Here is a 15,582-nt window from a genome sequence, read left to right as displayed (position 1 = left end):
GGGCTTCCGTGGCGCAATGGTTAGCGCGTTCGGCTGTTAACCGAAAGGTTGGTGGTTCGAGCCCACCCGGGAGCGGTGTTGTGAGGTCTTAGATGTAACGTAAACTTCAGAGTTTTTTAAAAATACCTGACGAACATTTAATCTTTGGGCTTCCGTGGCGCAATGGTTAGCGCGTTCGGCTGTTAACTGAAAGGTTGGTGGTTCGAGACCATCCGGGAGCGGTGTTGTGAAGTCTCAGATGTGACGTAAAAAGTCAAAGTTTTTCCACAATACCTGACGACCATTTAATTTTTGAGCTTCCGTGGCGCAATGGTTAGCGCGTTCGGCTGTTAACCGAAAGGTTGGTGGTTCGAGCCCATCCGGGAGCGGTGTTGTGAGGTCTCAGATGTGACGTAAAAAGTCAAAGTTTTTCCACAATACCTGACGAACATTTAATTTTTGGGCTTCCGTGGCGCAATGGTTAGCGCGTTCGGCTGTTAACCGAAAGGTTGGTGGTTCGAGCCCACCCGGGAGCGGTGTTGTGAAATCTCACATGTAACGTAAAACTCCAAAGTTTTTCCACAATACCTGACGAACATTTAGTTTTTGGGCTTCCGTTGCGCAATGGTTAACGCCGTCGGCTGTTAACCGAAAGGTTGGTGGTTCGAGCCCATCCGGGAGCGATGTTGTGAGGTCGTAGATGTAACGTAAAATTCAGAGTTTTTTAAAAATAACTGACGAACATTTAATTTTTGGGCTTCCGTGGCGCAATGGTTAGCGCGTTCGGCTGTTAACCGAAAGGTTGGTGGTTCGAGCCCACCCGGGAGCGGTGTTGTGAAATCTCACATGTAACGTAAAAATCCAAAGTTTTTCCACAATACCTGACGAACATTTTATCTTTGGGCTTCCGTTGCGCAATGGTTAACGCCGTCGGCTGTTAACCGAAAGGTTGGTGGTTCGAGCCCATCCGGGAGCGGTTTTTGTGAGGTCTTAGATGTAACGTAAAATTCAGAGTTTTTTAAAAATAACTGACGAACATTTAATTTTTGGGCTTCCGTGGCGCAATGGTTAGCGCGTTCGGCTGTTAACCGAAAGGTTGGTGGTTCGAGCCCATCCGGGAGCGGTGTTGTGAGGTCTTAGATGTAACGTAAAATTCAGAGTTTTTTAAAAATACCTGACGAACATTTAATCTTTGGGCTTCTGTGGCGCAATGGTTAGCGCGTTCGGCTGTTAACAGAAAGGTTGGTGGTTCGAGCCCACCCGGGAGCGGTGTTGTGAGCTCTCACATGTAACGTAAAAAGCCAAAGTGTTTCCACAATACCCGACGACCATTTAATTTTTGGGCTTCCGTGGCGCAATGGTTAGCGCGTTCGGCTGTTAACCGAAAGGTTGGTGCTTCGAGCCCATCCGTGAGCGGTGTTGTGAGGTCTGAGATGTGACGTAAAAAGTCAAAGTTTTTCCACAATACCTGACGAACATTTAATCTTTGGGCTTCCGTTGCGCAATGGTTAACGCCGTCGGCTGTTAACCGAAAGGTTGGTGGTTCGAGCCCACCCAAGAGCGGTGTTGTGAAATCTCACATGTAACGTAAAAATCCAAAGTTTTTCCATAATACCTGACGAACATTTAATCGTTAGGCTTCCGTGGCGCAATGGTTAGCGCGTTCGGCTGTTAACCGAAAGGTTGGTGGTTCGAGCCCACCCGGGAGCGGTGTTGTGAAATCTCACAGGTAACGTAAAACTCAGAGTTTTTTAAAAATACCTGACGACCATTTAATTTTTGGGCTTCCGTGGCGCAATGGTTAGCGCGTTCGGCTGTTAACCGAAAGGTTAGTGGTTCGAGCCCGTCCGTGAGCGGTGTTGTGAGGTCTCAGATGTGACGTAAAAAGTCAAAGTTTTTCCACAATACCTGACGAACATTTAATCTTTGGGCTTCCGTTGCGCAATGGTTAACGCCGTCGGCTGTTAACCGAGAGGTTGGTGGTTCGAACCCACCCAAGAGCGGTGTTGTGAAATCTCACATGTAACGTAAAAACCCAAAGTTTTTCCACAATACCTGACGAACATTTAATCGTTGGGCTTCCGTGGCGCAATGGTTAGCGCGTTCGGCTGTTAACCGAAAGGTTGGTGGTTCGAGCCCACCCGGGAGCGGTGTTGTGAAATCTCACAGGTAACGTAAAACTCCAAAGTTTTTCCACAATACCTGACGAACATTTAATCTTTGGGCTTCCGTTGCGCAATGGTTAACGCCGTCGGCTGTTAACCGAAAGGTTGGTGGTTCGTGCCCATCCGGGAGCTGTGTTGCGAGGTCTTAGATGTAACGTAAAATTCACAGTTTTTTAAAAATAACTGACGAACATTTAATTTTTGGGCTTCCGTGGCGCAATGGTTAGAGCGTTCAGCTGTTATTCAAAAGGTTTGTGGTTCGAGCCCATCCGGGAGCGGTGTTGTGAAGTCTCAGATGTGACGAAAATAGTCAAAGTTTTTCCACAATACCTGACGACCATTTAATCTTTGGGCTTCCGTGGCGCAATGGTTAGCGCGTTCGGCTGTTAACCGAAAGGTTGGTGTTTCGAGCCCATCCGGGAGCGGTGTTGTGAGGTCTTAGATGTAACGTAAAATTCAGAGTTTTTTAAAGATATCTGACGAACATTTAATCTTTGGGCTTCCGTTGCGCAATGGTTAACGCCGTCGGCTGTTAACCGAAAGGTTGGTGGTTCGTGCCCATCCGGGAGCTGTGTTGTGAGGTCTTAGATGTAACGTAAAATTCACAGTTTTTTAAAAATAACTGACGAACATTTAATTTTTGGGCTTCCGTGGCGCAATGGTTAGCGCGTTCTGCTGTTATTGAAAAGGTTTGTGGTTCGAGCCCATCCGGGAGCGGTGTTGTGAAGTCTCAGATGTGACGTAAAAAGTCAAAGTTTTTCCACAATACCTGACGACCATTTAATCTTTGGGCTTCCGTGGCGCAATGGTTAGCGCGTTCGGCTGTTAACCGAAAGGTTGGTGGTTCGAGCCCACCCGGGAGCGGTGTTGTGAAATCTCACATGTAACGTAAAAATCCAAAGTTTTTCCACAATACCTGACGAACATTTAATCTTTGGGCTTCCGTTGCGCAATGGTTAACGCCATCGGCTGTTAACCGAAAGGTTGGTGGTTCGAGCCCATCCGGGAGCGGTGTTGTGAGGTCTTAGATGTAACGTAAAATTCAGAGTTTTTTAAAAATAACTGACGAACATTTAATTTTTGGGCTTCCGTGGCGCAATGGTTAGCGCGTTCGGCTGTTAACCGAAAGGTTGGTGGTTCGAGCCCATCCGGGAGCGGTGTTGTGAAGTCTCAAATGTAACGTAAAAATCCAAAGTTTTTCCACAATACCTGACGAACATTTAATCTTTGGGCTTCCGTTGCGCAATGGTTAACGCCGTCGGCTGTTAACCGAAAGGTTGGTGTTTCGAGCCCATCCGGGAGCGGTGTTGTGAGGTCTTAGATGTAACGTAAAATTCAGAGTTTTTTAAAAATATCTGACGAACATTTAATTTTTGGGCTTCCGTGGCGCAATGGTTAGCGCGTTCAGCTGTTATTCAAAAGGTTTGTGGTTCGAGCCCATCCGGGAGCGGTGTTTTGAAGTCTCTGATGTGACGTAAAAAGTCAGAGTTTTTCCACAATACCTGACGACCATTGCATTTCTGAGCTTCCTTGGCTCGAAGGTTAGCGCGTTCGGATGTTAACCAAAAGGTTGGTGGTTCGAGCCCACCCGGCTGCCGTGTTGTGAAGTCTCAAATGTAACGTAAAAAGCCAAAGTTTTTCCACAATACCTGACGACCGTTTAGTTTTTGAGCTTCCGTGGCGCAATGGTTAGCGCGTTCGGCTGTTAACCGAAAGGTTGGTGGATCGAGCCCACCCGGGAGCGGTGTTGTGAGATCTCAAACGTAATGTCAAATGCCAAAGTTTTTGCACAATACCTGACGACCATTTAATTTTTGAGCTTCCGTGGCGCAATGGTTAGCGCGTTCGGCTGTTAACCGAAAGGTTGGTGGTTCGAGCCCACCCGGGAGCGGTGTTGTGAAATCTCACATGTAACGTAAAAATCCAAAGTTTTTCCACAATACCTGACGAACATTTAATCTTTGGGCTTCCGTTGCGCAATGGTTAACGCCGTCGGCTGTTAACCGAAAGGTTGGTGGTTCGAGCCCATCCGGGAGCGGTGTTGAGAGGTCTTAGATGTAACGTAAAATTCAGAGTTTTTTAAAAATAACTGACGAACATTTAATTTTTGGGCTTCCGTGGCGCAATGGTTAGCGCGTTCGGCTGTTAACCGAAAGGTTGAAGGTTCGAGCCCATCCGGGAGCGGTGTTGTGAAGTCTCAGATGTGACGTAAAAAGTCAAAGTTTTTCCACAATACCTGACGACCATTTCATTTCTGAGCTCCCGTGGCGCAATGGTTAGCGCGTTCGGCTGTTAACTAATAGGTTGGTGGTTCGAGCCCACCCGGGAGCGGAGTTGTGAAATCTCACAGGTAACGTAAAAATACAAAGTTTTTCAACAATACCTGACGAACATTTAATCTTTGTGCTTCCGTTGCGCAATGGTTAACGCCGTCGGCTGTTAACCGAAAGGTTTGTGGTTCGAGCCCATCCGGGAGCGGTGTTTTGAAGTCTCTGATGTGACGTAAAAAGTCAGAGTTTTTCCACAATACCTGACGACCATTTCATTTCTGAGCTTCCTCGGCTCGAAGGTTAGCGCGTTCGGATGTTAACCAAAAGGTTGGTGGTTCGAGCCCACCCGGCTGCCGTGTTGTGAAGTCTCAAATGTAACGTAAAAAGCCAAAGTTTTTCCACAATACCTGACGACCGTTTAATTTTTAAGCTTCCGTGGCGCAATGGTTAGCGCGTTCGGCTGTTAACCGAAAGGTTGGTGGTTCGAGCCCACCCGGGAGCGGTGTTGTGAAATCTCACATGTAACGTAAAAATCCAAAGTTTTTCCACATTACCTGACGAACATTTAATCTTTGGGCTTCCGTTGCGCAATGGTTAACGCCGTCGGCTGTTAACCGAAACGTTGGTGGTTCGAGCCCATCCGGGAGCGGTGTTGTGAGGTCTTAGATGTAACGTAAAATTCAGAGTTTTTTAAAAATAACTGACGAACATTTAATTTTTGGGCTTCCGTGGCGCAATGGTTAGCGCGTTCGGCTGTTAACCGAAAGGTTGGTGGTTCGAGCCCATCCGGGAGCGGTGTTGTGAAGTCTCAGATGTGACGTAAAAAGTCAAAGTTTTTCCACAATACCTGACGACCATTTCATTTCTGATCTTCCTTGGCTCCATGGTTAGCGTGTTCGGATGTTAAGCTTAAGGTTGGTGGTTCGAGCCCACCCGGGAGCAGTGTTGTGAAGTCTCAAATGTAACGTAAAAAGCCAAAGTTTTTCCACAATACCTGACGACCGTTTAATTTTTGAGCTTCCGTGGCGCAATGGTTAGCGCGTTCGGCTGTTAACCGAAAGGTTGGTGGTTCGAGCCCACCCGGGAGCGGTGTTGTGAAATCTCACATGTAACGTAAAAATCCAAAGTTTTTCCACAATACCTGACGAACATTTAATCTTTGGGCTTCCGTTGCGCAATGGTTAACGCCGTCGGCTGTTAACCGAAAGGTTGGTGGTTCGAGCCCATCCGGGAGCGGTGTTGTAAGGTCTTAGATGTAACGTAAAATTCAGAGTTTTTTAAAAATAACTGACGAACATTTAATTTTTGGGCTTCCGTGGCGCAATGGTTAGCGCGTTCGGCTGTTAACCGAAAGGTTGAAGGTTCGAGCCCATCCGGGAGCGGTGTTGTGAAGTCTCAGATGTGACGTAAAAAGTCAAAGTTTTTCCACAATACCTGACGACCATTTCATTTCTGATCTTCCTTGGCTCCATGGTTAGCGTGTTCGGATGTTAAGCTTAAGGTTGGTGGTTCGAGCCCACCCGGGAGCAGTGTTGTGAAGTCTCAAATGTAACGTAAAAAGCCAAAGTTTTTCCACAATACCTGACGACCATTTAATTTTTGGGCTTCCGTGGCTCAATGGTTAGCGCGTTCGGCTGTTAACTAATAGGTTGGTGGTTCGAGCCCACCCGGGAGCGGAGTTGTGAAATCTCACAGGTAACGTAAAAATACAAAGTTTTTCCACAATACCTGACGAACATTTAATCTTTGTGCTTCCGTTGCGCAATGGTTAACGCCGTCGGCTGTTAACCGAAAGGTTTGTGGTTCGAGCCCATCCGGGAGCGGTGTTTTGAAGTCTCTGATGTGACGTAAAAAGTCAGAGTTTTTCCACAATACCTGACGACCATTTCATTTCTGAGCTTCCTCGGCTCGAAGGTTAGCGCGTTCGGATGTTAACCAAAAGGTTGGTGGTTCGAGCCCACCCGGCTGCCGTGTTGTGAAGTCTCAAATGTAACGTAAAAAGCCAAAGTTTTTCCACAATACCTGACGACCGTTTAGTTTTTGAGCTTCCGTGGCGCAATGGTTAGCGCGTTCGGCTGTTAACCGAAAGGTTGGTGGATCGAGCCCACCCGGGAGCGGTGTTGTGAGATCTCAAACGTAATGTCAAATGCCAAAGTTTTTGCACAATACCTGACGACCATTTAATTTTTGAGCTTCCGTGGCGCAATGGTTAGCGCGTTCGGCTGTTAACCGAAAGGTTGGTGGTTCGAGCCCACCCGGGAGCGGTGTTGTGAAATCTCACATGTAACGTAAAAATCCAAAGTTTTTCCACAACGTGACGAACATTTAATCTTTGGGCTTCCGTTGCGCAATGGTTAACGCCGTCGGCTGTTAACCGAAAGGTTGGTGGTTCGAGCCCATCCGGGAGCGGTGTTGAGAGGTCTTAGATGTAACGTAAAATTCAGAGTTTTTTAAAAATAACTGACGAACATTTAATTTTTGGGCTTCCGTGGCGCAATGGTTAGCGCGTTCGGCTGTTAACCGAAAGGTTGAAGGTTCGAGCCCATCCGGGAGCGGTGTTGTGAAGTCTCAGATGTGACGTAAAAAGTCAAAGTTTTTCCACAATACCTGACGACCATTTCATTTCTGAGCTTCCGTGGCGCAATGGTTAGCGCGTTCGGCTGTTAACCGAAAGGTTGGTGGTTCGAGCCCACCCGGGAGCGGTGTTGTGAGATCTCAAACGTAATGTCAAATGCCAAAGTTTTTGCACAATACCTGACGACCATTTAATTTTTGAGCTTCCGTGGCGCAATGGTTAGCGCGTTCGGCTGTTAACCGAAAGGTTGGTGGTTCGAGCCCACCCGGGAGCGGTGTTGTGAAATCTCACATGTAACGTAAAAATCCAAAGTTTTTCCACAATACCTGACGAACATTTAATCTTTGGGCTTCCGTTGCGCAATGGTTAACGCCGTCGGCTGTTAACCGAAAGGTTGGTGGTTCGAGCCCATCCGGGAGCGGTGTTGTGAGGTCTTAGATGTAACGTAAAATTCAGAGTTTTTTAAAAATAACTGACGAACATTTAATTTTTGGGCTTCCGTGGCGCAATGGTTAGCGCGTTCGGCTGTTAACCGAAAGGTTGAAGGTTCGAGCCCATCCGGGAGCGGTGTTGTGAAGTCTCAGATGTGACGTAAAAAGTCAAAGTTTTTCCACAATACCTGACGACCATTTCATTTCTGAGCTTCCTTGGCTCCATGGTTAGCGTGTTCGGATGTTAAGCTTAAGGTTGGTGGTTCGAGCCCACCCGGGAGCAGTGTTGTGAAGTCTCAAATGTAACGTAAAAAGCCAAAGTTTTTCCACAATACCTGACGACCATTTAATTTTTGGGCTTCCGTGGCTCAATGGTTAGCGCGTTCGGCTGTTAACTAATAGGTTGGTGGTTCGAGCCCACCCGGGAGCGGAGTTGTGAAATCTCACAGGTAACGTAAAAATACAAAGTTTTTCCACAATACCTGACGAACATTTAATCTTTGTGCTTCCGTTGCGCAATGGTTAACGCCGTCGGCTGTTAACCGAAAGGTTTGTGGTTCGAGCCCATCCGGGAGCGGTGTTTTGAAGTCTCTGATGTGACGTAAAAAGTCAGAGTTTTTCCACAATACCTGACGACCATTTCATTTCTGAGCTTCCTCGGCTCGAAGGTTAGCGCGTTCGGATGTTAACCAAAAGGTTGGTGGTTCGAGCCCACCCGGCTGCCGTGTTGTGAAGTCTCAAATGTAACGTAAAAAGCCAAAGTTTTTCCACAATACCTGACGACCGTTTAATTTTTAAGCTTCCGTGGCGCAATGGTTAGCGCGTTCGGCTGTTAACCGAAAGGTTGGTGGTTCGAGCCCACCCGGGAGCGGTGTTGTGAAATCTCACATGTAACGTAAAAATCCAAAGTTTTTCCACATTACCTGACGAACATTTAATCTTTGGGCTTCCGTTGCGCAATGGTTAACGCCGTCGGCTGTTAACCGAAAGGTTGGTGGTTCGAGCCCATCCGGGAGCGGTGTTGTGAGGTCTTAGATGTAACGTAAAATTCAGAGTTTTTTAAAAATAACTGACGAACATTTAATTTTTGGGCTTCCGTGGCGCAATGGTTAGCGCGTTCGGCTGTTAACCGAAAGGTTGGTGGTTCGAGCCCATCCGGGAGCGGTGTTGTGAAGTCTCAGATGTGACGTAAAAAGTCAAAGTTTTTCCACAATACCTGACGACCATTTCATTTCTGATCTTCCTTGGCTCCATGGTTAGCGTGTTCGGATGTTAAGCTTAAGGTTGGTGGTTCGAGCCCACCCGGGAGCAGTGTTGTGAAGTCTCAAATGTAACGTAAAAAGCCAAAGTTTTTCCACAATACCTGACGACCGTTTAATTTTTGAGCTTCCGTGGCGCAATGGTTAGCGCGTTCGGCTGTTAACCGAAAGGTTGGTGGTTCGAGCCCACCCGGGAGCGGTGTTGTGAAATCTCACATGTAACGTAAAAATCCAAAGTTTTTCCACAATACCTGACGAACATTTAATCTTTGGGCTTCCGTTGCGCAATGGTTAACGCCGTCGGCTGTTAACCGAAAGGTTGGTGGTTCGAGCCCATCCGGGAGCGGTGTTGTGAGGTCTTAGATGTAACGTAAAATTCAGAGTTTTTTAAAAATAACTGACGAACATTTAATTTTTGGGCTTCCGTGGCGCAATGGTTAGCGCGTTCGGCTGTTAACCGAAAGGTTGAAGGTTCGAGCCCATCCGGGAGCGGTGTTGTGAAGTCTCAGATGTGACGTAAAAAGTCAAAGTTTTTCCACAATACCTGACGACCATTTCATTTCTGATCTTCCTTGGCTCCATGGTTAGCGTGTTCGGATGTTAAGCTTAAGGTTGGTGGTTCGAGCCCACCCGGGAGCAGTGTTGTGAAGTCTCAAATGTAACGTAAAAAGCCAAAGTTTTTCCACAATACCTGACGACCATTTAATTTTTGGGCTTCCGTGGCTCAATGGTTAGCGCGTTCGGCTGTTAACTAATAGGTTGGTGGTTCGAGCCCACCCGGGAGCGGAGTTGTGAAATCTCACAGGTAACGTAAAAATACAAAGTTTTTCCACAATACCTGACGAACATTTAATCTTTGTGCTTCCGTTGCGCAATGGTTAACGCCGTCGGCTGTTAACCGAAAGGTTTGTGGTTCGAGCCCATCCGGGAGCGGTGTTTTGAAGTCTCTGATGTGACGTAAAAAGTCAGAGTTTTTCCACAATACCTGACGACCATTTCATTTCTGAGCTTCCTCGGCTCGAAGGTTAGCGCGTTCGGATGTTAACCAAAAGGTTGGTGGTTCGAGCCCACCCGGCTGCCGTGTTGTGAAGTCTCAAATGTAACGTAAAAAGCCAAAGTTTTTCCACAATACCTGACGACCGTTTAATTTTTAAGCTTCCGTGGCGCAATGGTTAGCGCGTTCGGCTGTTAACCGAAAGGTTGGTGGTTCGAGCCCACCCGGGAGCGGTGTTGTGAAATCTCACATGTAACGTAAAAATCCAAAGTTTTTCCACATTACCTGACGAACATTTAATCTTTGGGCTTCCGTTGCGCAATGGTTAACGCCGTCGGCTGTTAACCGAAAGGTTGGTGGTTCGAGCCCATCCGGGAGCGGTGTTGTGAGGTCTTAGATGTAACGTAAAATTCAGAGTTTTTTAAAAATAACTGACGAACATTTAATTTTTGGGCTTCCGTGGCGCAATGGTTAGCGCGTTCGGCTGTTAACCGAAAGGTTGGTGGTTCGAGCCCATCCGGGAGCGGTGTTGTGAAGTCTCAGATGTGACGTAAAAAGTCAAAGTTTTTCCACAATACCTGACGACCATTTCATTTCTGATCTTCCTTGGCTCCATGGTAAGCGTGTTCGGATGTTAAGCTTAAGGTTGGTGGTTCGAGCCCACCCGGGAGCAGTGTTGTGAAGTCTCAAATGTAACGTAAAAAGCCAAAGTTTTTCCACAATACCTGACGACCGTTTAATTTTTGAGCTTCCGTGGCGCAATGGTTAGCGCGTTCGGCTGTTAACCGAAAGGTTGGTGGTTCGAGCCCACCCGGGAGCGGTGTTGTGAAATCTCACATGTAACGTAAAAATCCAAAGTTTTTCCACAATACCTGACGAACATTTAATCTTTGGGCTTCCGTTGCGCAATGGGTAACGCCGTCGGCTGCTAACCGAAAGATTGGTGGTTCGAGCCCATCCGGGAGCGGTGTTGTGAGGTCTTAGATGTAACGTAAAATTCAGAGTTTTTCCACAATACCTGACGACCATTTCATTTCTGAGCTTCCTTGGCTCCATGATTAGCGTGTTCGGATGTTAAGCTTAAGGTTGGTGGTTCGAGCCCACCCGGGAGCAGTGTTGTGAAGTCTCAAATGTAACGTAAAAAGCCAAAGTTTTTCCACAATACCTGACGACCATTTCATTTCTGAGCTTCCTTGGCTCCATGGTTAGCGTGTTCGGATGTTAAGCTTAAGGTTGGTGGTTCGAGCCCACCCGGGAGCAGTGTTGTGAAGTCTCAAATGTAACGTAAAAAGCCAAAGTTTTTCCACAATACCTGACGACCATTTAATTTTAGGGCTTCCGTGGCTCAATGGTTAACGCCGTCGGCTGTTAACCGAAAGGTTGGTGGTTCGAGCCCATCTGGGAGCGGTGTTGTGAGGTCTTAGATGTAACGTAAAATTCAGAGTTTTTTAAAAATAACTGACGAACATTTAATTTTTGGGCTTCCGTGGCGCAATGGTTAGCGCGTTCGGCTGTTAACCGAAAGGTTGGTGGTTCGAGCCCATCCGTGAGCGGTGTTGTGAGGTCTCAGATGTGACGTAAAATCAAAGTTTTTCCACAATACCTGACGACCATTTCATTTCTGAGCTTCCTTGGCTCCATGGTTAGCGTGTTCGGATGTTAAGCTTAAGGTTGGTGGTTCGAGCCCACCCGGGAGCAGTGTTGTGAAGTCTCAAATGTAACGTAAAAAGCCAAAGTTTTTCCACAATACCTGACGACCATTTAATTTTTGGGCTTCCGTGGCTCAATGGTTAGCGCGTTCGGCTGTTAACTAATAGGTTGGTGGTTCGAGCCAACCCGGGAGCGGAGTTGTGAAATCTCACAGGTAACGTAAAAATCCAAAGTTTTTCCACAATACCTGACGAACATTTAATCTTAGGGCTTCCGTTGCGCAATGGTTAACGCCGTCGGCTGTTAACCGAAAGGTTGGTGGTTCGAGCCCATCCGGGAGCGGTGTTGTGAGGTCTTAGATGTAACGTAAAATTCAGAGTTTTTTAAAAATATCTGACGAACATTTAATTTTTGGGCTTCCGTGGCGCAATGGTTAGCGCGTTCAGCTCTTATTCAAAAGGTTTGTGGTTCGAGCCCATCCGGGAGCGGTGTTTTGAAGTCTCTGATGTGACGTAAAAAGTCAGAGTTTTTCCACAATACCTGACGACCATTTCATTTCTGAGCTTCCTTGGCTCGAAGGTTAGCGCGTTCGGATGTTAACCAAAAGGTTGGTGGTTCGAACCCACCCGGCTGCCGTGTTGTGAAGTCTCAAATGTAACGTAAAAAGCCAAAGTTTTTCCACAATACCTGACGACCGTTTAATTTTTGGGCTTCCGTGGCGCAATGGTTAGCGCGTTCGGCTGTTAACCGAAAGGTTGGTGGTTCGAGCCCACCCGGGAGCGGTGTTGTGAGATCTCAAACGTAATGTCAAATGCCAAAGTTTTTCCACAATACCTGACGACCATTTAATTTTTGAGCTTCCCTGGCGCAATGGTTAGCGCGTTCGGCTGTTAACCGAAAAGTTGGTGGTTCGAGCCCACCCGGGAGCGGTGTTGTGAAATCTCACATGTAACGTAAATATCCAAAGTTTTTCCACAATACCTGACGAACATTTAATCCTTGGGCTTCCGTTGCGCAATGGTTAACGCCGTCGGCTGTTAACCGAAAGGTTGGTGGTTCGAGCCCATCTGGGAGCGGTGTTGTGAGGTCTTAGATGTAACGTAAAATTCAGAGTTTTTTAAAAACAACTGACGAACATTTAATTTTTGGGCTTCCGTGGCGCAATGGTTAGCGCGTTCGGCTGTTAACCGAAAGGTTGGTGGTTCGAGCCCATCCGTGAGCGGTGTTGTGAGGTCTCAGATGTGACGTAAAATCAAAGTTTTTCCACAATACCTGACGACCATTTCATTTCTGAGCTTCCTTGGCTCCATGGTTAGCGTGTTCGGATGTTAAGCTTAAGGTTGGTGGTTCGAGCCCACCCGGGAGCAGTGTTGTGAAGTCTCAAATGTAACGTAAAAAGCCAAAGTTTTTCCACAATACCTGACGACCATTTAATTTTTGGGCTTCCGTGGCTCAATGGTTAGCGCGTTCGGCTGTTAACTAATAGGTTGGTGGTTCGAGCCAACCCGGGAGCGGAGTTGTGAAATCTCACAGGTAACGTAAAAATCCAAAGTTTTTCCACAATACCTGACGAACATTTAATCTTAGGGCTTCCGTTGCGCAATGGTTAACGCCGTCGGCTGTTAACCGAAAGGTTGGTGGTTCGAGCCCATCCGGGAGCGGTGTTGTGAGGTCTTAGATGTAACGTAAAATTCAGAGTTTTTTAAAAATATCTGACGAACATTTAATTTTTGGGCTTCCGTGGCGCAATGGTTAGCGCGTTCAGCTCTTATTCAAAAGGTTTGTGGTTCGAGCCCATCCGGGAGCGGTGTTTTGAAGTCTCTGATGTGACGTAAAAAGTCAGAGTTTTTCCACAATACCTGACGACCATTTCATTTCTGAGCTTCCTTGGCTCGAAGGTTAGCGCGTTCGGATGTTAACCAAAAGGTTGGTGGTTCGAACCCACCCGGCTGCCGTGTTGTGAAGTCTCAAATGTAACGTAAAAAGCCAAAGTTTTTCCACAATACCTGACGACCGTTTAATTTTTGGGCTTCCGTGGCGCAATGGTTAGCGCGTTCGGCTGTTAACCGAAAGGTTGGTGGTTCGAGCCCACCCGGGAGCGGTGTTGTGAGATCTCAAACGTAATGTCAAATGCCAAAGTTTTTCCACAATACCTGACGACCATTTAATTTTTGAGCTTCCCTGGCGCAATGGTTAGCGCGTTCGGCTGTTAACCGAAAAGTTGGTGGTTCGAGCCCACCCGGGAGCGGTGTTGTGAAATCTCACATGTAACGTAAATATCCAAAGTTTTTCCACAATACCTGACGAACATTTAATCCTTGGGCTTCCGTTGCGCAATGGTTAACGCCGTCGGCTGTTAACCGAAAGGTTGGTGGTTCGAGCCCATCCGGGAGCGGTGTTGTGAGGTCTTAGATGTAACGTAAAATTCAGAGTTTTTTAAAAATATCTGACGAACATTTAATTTTTGGGCTTCCGTGGCGCAATGGTTAGCGCGTTCAGCTCTTATTCAAAAGGTTTGTGGTTCGAGCCCATCCGGGAGCGGTGTTTTGAAGTCTCTGATATGACGTAAAAAGCCAGAGTTTTTCCACAATACCTGACGACCATTTCATTTCTGAGCTTCCTTGGCTCGAAGGTTAGCGCGTTCGGATGTTAACCAAAAGGTTGGTGGTTCGAGCCCACCCGGCTGCCGTGTTGTGAAGTCTCAAATGTAACGTAAAAAGCCAAAGTTTTTCCACAATACCTGACGACCATTTAATTTTTGAGCTTCCGTGGCGCAATGGTTAGCGCGTTCGGCTGTTAACCGAAAGGTTGGTGGTTCGAGCCCACCCGGGAGCGGTGTTGTGAAATCTCAAACGTAATGTCAAATGCCAAAGTTTTTCCACAATACCTGACGACCATTTAATTTTTGAGCTTCCCTGGCGCAATGGTTAGCGCGTTCGGCTGTTAACCGAAAGGTTGGTGGTTCGAGCCCACCCGGGAGCGGTGTTGTGAAATCTCACATGTAACGTAAAAATCCAAAGTTTTTCCACAATACCTGACGAACATTTAATCTTTGGGCTTCCGTTGCGCAATGGTTAACGCCGTCGGCTGTTAACCGAAAGGTTGGTGGTTCGAGCCCATCCGGGAGCGGTGTTGTGAGGTCTTAGATGTAACGTAAAATTCAGAGTTTTTTAAAAATAACTGACGAACATTTAATTTTTGGGCTTCCGTGGCGCAATGGTTAGCGCGTTCGGCTGCTAACCGAAAGTTTGGTGGTTCGAGCCCATCCGGGAGCGGTGTTGTGAAGTCTCAGATGTGACGTAAAAAGTCAAAGTTTTTCCACAATACCTGACGACCATTTCATTTCTGAGCTTCCTTGGCTCCATGGTTAGCGTGTTCGGATGTTAAGCTTAAGGTTGGTGGTTCGAGCCCACCCGGGAGCAGTGTTGTGAAGTCTCAAATGTAACGTAAAAAGCCAAAGTTTTTCCACAATACCTGACGACCATTTAATTTTTGGGCTTCCGTGGCTCAATGGTTAGCGCGTTCGGCTGTTAACTAATAGGTTGGTGGTTCGAGCCCACCCGGGAGCGGAGTTGTGAAATCTCACAGGTAACGTAAAAATCCAAAGTTTTTCCACAATACCTGACGAACATTTAATCTTTGGACTTCCGTTGCGCAATGGTTAACGCCGTCGGCTGTTAACCGAAAGGTTGGTGGTTCGTGCCCATCCGGGAGCGGTGTTGTGAGGTCTTAGATGTAACGTAAAATTCAGAGTTTTTTAAAAATATCTGACGAACATTTAATTTTTGGGCTTCCGTGGCGCAATGGTTAGCGCGTTCAGCTGTTATTCAAAATGTTTGTGGTTCGAGCCCATCCGGGAGCGGTGTTTTGAAGTCTCTGATGTGACGTAAAAAGTCAGAGTTTTTCCACAATACCTGACGACCATTTCATTTCTGAGCTTCCTTGGCTCGAAGGTTAGCGCGTTCGGATGTTAACCAAAAGGTTGGTGTTTCGAGCCCACCCGGCTGCCGTGTTGTGAAGTCTCAAATGTAACGTAAAAAGCCAAAGTTTTTCCACAATACCTGACGACCGTTTAATTTTTGAGCTTCCGTGGCGCAATGGTTAGCGCGTTCGGCTGTTAACCGAAAGGTTGGTGGTTCCAGCCCACCCGGGAGCGGTGTTGTGAGATCTCAAACGTAATGTCAAATGCCAAAGTTTTTCCACAATACCTGACGACCATTTAATTTTTGAGCTTCCGTGGCGCAATGGTTAGCGCGTTC

General features: G+C 47.0%; 20 non-coding genes across 20 annotated transcripts; all 20 read left to right on the top strand.

The window, feature by feature from the left end:
* The first annotated feature begins 2 nt into the window (after positions 1-2).
* On the top strand, positions 3-75 carry TRNAN-GUU (transfer RNA asparagine (anticodon GUU)). The gene has a single exon. It is a non-coding gene; the product is annotated as a tRNA-Asn (tRNA).
* A 367-nt stretch (positions 76-442) lies between these two features.
* On the top strand, positions 443-515 carry TRNAN-GUU (transfer RNA asparagine (anticodon GUU)). The gene has a single exon. It is a non-coding gene; the product is annotated as a tRNA-Asn (tRNA).
* A 220-nt stretch (positions 516-735) lies between these two features.
* Positions 736-808, top strand: TRNAN-GUU (transfer RNA asparagine (anticodon GUU)). The gene has a single exon. It is a non-coding gene; the product is annotated as a tRNA-Asn (tRNA).
* Positions 809-1,616: 808 nt separating this feature from the next.
* TRNAN-GUU (transfer RNA asparagine (anticodon GUU)) lies at positions 1,617-1,689 on the top strand. The gene has a single exon. It is a non-coding gene; the product is annotated as a tRNA-Asn (tRNA).
* Positions 1,690-2,056: 367 nt separating this feature from the next.
* TRNAN-GUU (transfer RNA asparagine (anticodon GUU)) lies at positions 2,057-2,129 on the top strand. Its single transcript has one exon. It is a non-coding gene; the product is annotated as a tRNA-Asn (tRNA).
* Positions 2,130-2,935: 806 nt separating this feature from the next.
* TRNAN-GUU (transfer RNA asparagine (anticodon GUU)) lies at positions 2,936-3,008 on the top strand. Its single transcript has one exon. It is a non-coding gene; the product is annotated as a tRNA-Asn (tRNA).
* Positions 3,009-3,962: 954 nt separating this feature from the next.
* Positions 3,963-4,035, top strand: TRNAN-GUU (transfer RNA asparagine (anticodon GUU)). The gene has a single exon. It is a non-coding gene; the product is annotated as a tRNA-Asn (tRNA).
* Positions 4,036-4,843: 808 nt separating this feature from the next.
* On the top strand, positions 4,844-4,916 carry TRNAN-GUU (transfer RNA asparagine (anticodon GUU)). The gene has a single exon. It is a non-coding gene; the product is annotated as a tRNA-Asn (tRNA).
* Positions 4,917-5,430: 514 nt separating this feature from the next.
* TRNAN-GUU (transfer RNA asparagine (anticodon GUU)) lies at positions 5,431-5,503 on the top strand. Its single transcript has one exon. It is a non-coding gene; the product is annotated as a tRNA-Asn (tRNA).
* Positions 5,504-6,605: 1,102 nt separating this feature from the next.
* TRNAN-GUU (transfer RNA asparagine (anticodon GUU)) lies at positions 6,606-6,678 on the top strand. The gene has a single exon. It is a non-coding gene; the product is annotated as a tRNA-Asn (tRNA).
* Positions 6,679-7,043: 365 nt separating this feature from the next.
* Positions 7,044-7,116, top strand: TRNAN-GUU (transfer RNA asparagine (anticodon GUU)). The gene has a single exon. It is a non-coding gene; the product is annotated as a tRNA-Asn (tRNA).
* A 74-nt stretch (positions 7,117-7,190) lies between these two features.
* TRNAN-GUU (transfer RNA asparagine (anticodon GUU)) lies at positions 7,191-7,263 on the top strand. Its single transcript has one exon. It is a non-coding gene; the product is annotated as a tRNA-Asn (tRNA).
* Positions 7,264-8,218: 955 nt separating this feature from the next.
* TRNAN-GUU (transfer RNA asparagine (anticodon GUU)) lies at positions 8,219-8,291 on the top strand. Its single transcript has one exon. It is a non-coding gene; the product is annotated as a tRNA-Asn (tRNA).
* A 514-nt stretch (positions 8,292-8,805) lies between these two features.
* TRNAN-GUU (transfer RNA asparagine (anticodon GUU)) lies at positions 8,806-8,878 on the top strand. Its single transcript has one exon. It is a non-coding gene; the product is annotated as a tRNA-Asn (tRNA).
* A 955-nt stretch (positions 8,879-9,833) lies between these two features.
* On the top strand, positions 9,834-9,906 carry TRNAN-GUU (transfer RNA asparagine (anticodon GUU)). Its single transcript has one exon. It is a non-coding gene; the product is annotated as a tRNA-Asn (tRNA).
* Positions 9,907-10,420: 514 nt separating this feature from the next.
* TRNAN-GUU (transfer RNA asparagine (anticodon GUU)) lies at positions 10,421-10,493 on the top strand. The gene has a single exon. It is a non-coding gene; the product is annotated as a tRNA-Asn (tRNA).
* Positions 10,494-12,032: 1,539 nt separating this feature from the next.
* On the top strand, positions 12,033-12,105 carry TRNAN-GUU (transfer RNA asparagine (anticodon GUU)). Its single transcript has one exon. It is a non-coding gene; the product is annotated as a tRNA-Asn (tRNA).
* Positions 12,106-13,351: 1,246 nt separating this feature from the next.
* On the top strand, positions 13,352-13,424 carry TRNAN-GUU (transfer RNA asparagine (anticodon GUU)). Its single transcript has one exon. It is a non-coding gene; the product is annotated as a tRNA-Asn (tRNA).
* Positions 13,425-14,085: 661 nt separating this feature from the next.
* On the top strand, positions 14,086-14,158 carry TRNAN-GUU (transfer RNA asparagine (anticodon GUU)). The gene has a single exon. It is a non-coding gene; the product is annotated as a tRNA-Asn (tRNA).
* Positions 14,159-14,525: 367 nt separating this feature from the next.
* TRNAS-GCU (transfer RNA serine (anticodon GCU)) lies at positions 14,526-14,598 on the top strand. The gene has a single exon. It is a non-coding gene; the product is annotated as a tRNA-Ser (tRNA).
* Positions 14,599-15,582: the final 984 nt, after the last annotated feature.

This window comes from Phalangium opilio, unplaced genomic scaffold (genome assembly GCF_054372755.1).
Source record: "Phalangium opilio isolate 3A_F unplaced genomic scaffold, DU_Popi_V2 ptg000352l_1, whole genome shotgun sequence".
NCBI classification, from domain to species: Eukaryota; Metazoa; Arthropoda; class Arachnida; order Opiliones; family Phalangiidae; genus Phalangium; species Phalangium opilio.
The sequence above is the reverse complement of the archived record's forward strand: the minus strand, read 5'-3'. Positions and strand labels throughout refer to the sequence as shown.